We start from the raw sequence: 2,765 nt of genomic DNA, 5'->3' as shown, positions 1-2,765 counted from the left end.
GCTCGTTTAGTCGGTTTTGCAGGTTTCGCCAATGGAGGGGTCAGCCCCCTTTGCGTGGCCAACAGCTTCTGTCCGCCAGGGGCCCACTCGGTCGGTCACGGAAGCGACATGAGGCTGGGCTGGTCGGCTCTCCTCTAGCCGGCGCTACGCAGGGTAGGCGGGGACTCCAAATGGCGAGCAAGCCCACAACGGCAAGGAATATTCCCCGAATGTGAAGTAGTTGTGAGGGCATTTTTGTCCTAAAAAAGCCTACGGACGTGTATAAATAGCCCCATCGGAGGAATATAAAAACAGGAGGCACAAGATCAATAAAATCATCCATCTTGTTTCGCTTGTGTTTTTCCTTTCGACTCGTAGGACAACTGTGTTCGAAGGCTTTGTCCTTGAACAACAATGTCGATGGACGGACAGCTGCTTAAAGCAGCTGTAACTGGTGATGGCAGGCAAATGAAGCACCTGGCTTCTCAGGATCCCGCAGTGCTGCTTGGAACCACGCCACAGGGGAACACATGCCTCCACATCCGACGCCGTGGCACTGAACCCGTCGCTCCTCGCTGCCGTCAACTCTGACGGCGAGACCCCTCTGCTCGCCGCCGTGGCAAGCGGCCGTGTCTCTGTAGCTTCTGTTTTGCTCAGGTGCTGCCGTGATGGGCAGCAGAGCGATGCGATGTTGAAGCAAGACAAGCTTGGATTCAACGCTCTGCAGCACGCCATACGCAGTGAACATAGGGAGCTCGCACTGGAGCTGATAGAAGCAGAGCCCGCCCTGGCGCATGCTGTGAACCTATACGGTGAGTCACCCATGTTCATTGCGGTGATGAGAGATTATGAGGATGTCTTCAACAAACTGTTGGAGATTCCTAATTCTGCTCATGGGGGAGCCACAGGCTTCAATGCTCTGCATGCTGCCGTGAGACCAGCTGAGTATCTGCCAAACTAATTAATTCTCTACAACCCCACCATTAACTGCTAGTACACAAACTATCATCATTCCATGGTTGATGACCGTGCTTACTGCCTTGATTTGCAGACAACGCTACAAAGATCATGCAGACACACCCTGCTCTGGCCTGGGAAGAAGACGAGGATAACAACACTCCAATGCAGCTAGCGGTACTTTGGGATAAGATTGACGTGGTAAGAGTATTGCTGGAACATGATCGGTCTTTAGGGTATGTAGTCCCATCACATGGTGTCCCTCTTCTTAATTCTGCTGCATTTAGAGGCCATGTTGGTGTTGCTCGAGAGCTTCTTAAACATTGTCCAGATGCTCCCTTTTGCAATTCAAATCGCCGGACATGTCTGCATACAGCTGTAATAGCTGAACATACAGAATTTGTAGAATTTATCCTGGATTCACCACAACTCCGTAGACTCGTTAATATGCGAGATTTATACGGAGATACTGCTCTTCATTGCGAAGTCGAAATGTGCAATCCGAAAATGGTGGCTGCTTTACTTCGTCACCAAGACATCGATGTCACTGTGCTCAACAACAGCAGTAACCCAGCAAGCTGGAAACTATCTGCTGCCACCGACACTGCCAAGACTTTAAACTGGGTACGCATGCTTTTCTCAGTACGTTCATCCACTAAATAAGTAAGCATATGTAATATGAGAATCTTCTTCACTGCGATATTGCTTCCTAGGCCTTGTTCATTTTGCAAATTTTTTGAACCTGATGAATAGTACTATTTTCGTTTTATTTGGCAAATATTGTCCAATCGTGGACCAACTAGGCTCAAAAGATCCATCTCGTGATTTCCAACTAAACTGTGTAATTAGTTATTTTTTTACCTACATTTAATACTTCATGCAAGCGGCTAAAAATTGATGTGATGGAGAGAGAGTGAAAAAACTTAGAATTTGGATGGCATCTAAACAAGGCCCTGCCATCCATATGCACTTCTGGAATTTGACAAACTAAGCATGAACAGTCCATGGCAGTTAGCAGTGTGCAAACAACGATGACATTAAAGAAACTACTGCTAAATGATTATTTTGACTTCAGCAATGGTGATAACTAAATTTTTAGTTTGCTATTTCTTTATGATAGCTTTTTAGTTTGCTATGGTAGTTCATATTATGAAACAATTTTACATGTTACCAAAAATGGTTGCATCCCTTTTACGGAAAAAATAATGAGAAGTCCAGATGAAAATCGATACAAATGCAAAGCAGATTGTGAAACCAGGAATGAATTCAATGCCATTAAGCATGTTGTAACAATGTTGGCTTCTTTTTCTAAAAGGCCATTGTAGCATTGTAGACCTGAAGGAACAGCTAGCTCGGAGAAAAGATAGTTGCACCAATGCAACCTCCTAATTGCTGGTTTTCATATTTTACCCCTTGAGTATTATATTAACTACTGAAAGCTCCATTTGCATATTTCTTTGACTTTATGCAGAATGAAGTGTCCATGCTTATGTCAAAAGTTGTTCCTCGATACAAAATTTGGCCCTGTTCGCTTCTCTTATAATCCATCTTTTTCAGCTTGTTTTTTCAGCCGGAACAGTGTTTTCTCTCACAACAAATCAACCGGAACAGTGTTTCGGCTTGTTTTTTTTCAGCGAAGCGAACGGAGCCATATAATCTCCACAAGCAAGTGAACACTAAAGTGACAAACTTCTCAAGGAAAGTGTCAGGTTCATAAACCTGGGGTCCCTCATAGATCGGCTTCCCAACAAAGGCTCGGCCCAGCAGACAACGTTGCAAACAACACGCAACTCATGGGCCGGCCCAAACGCCTAAACGACGGGCCAGAA

General features: G+C 45.3%; 1 pseudogene; it reads left to right on the top strand.

Moving 5' to 3' along the window:
• Positions 1 to 393: 393 nt before the first annotated feature.
• LOC136488691 (ankyrin repeat-containing protein At5g02620-like) lies at positions 394 to 1,599 on the top strand (annotated as a pseudogene).
• The last annotated feature ends 1,166 nt before the right edge of the window (positions 1,600 to 2,765 follow it).

Source organism: Miscanthus floridulus, chromosome 10 (assembly GCF_019320115.1).
Source record: "Miscanthus floridulus cultivar M001 chromosome 10, ASM1932011v1, whole genome shotgun sequence".
Lineage (NCBI taxonomy): Eukaryota > Viridiplantae > Streptophyta > Magnoliopsida > Poales > Poaceae > Miscanthus > Miscanthus floridulus.
Note: the sequence above shows the minus strand (reverse complement) of the source record. Positions and strands in the feature narration are given on the sequence as shown.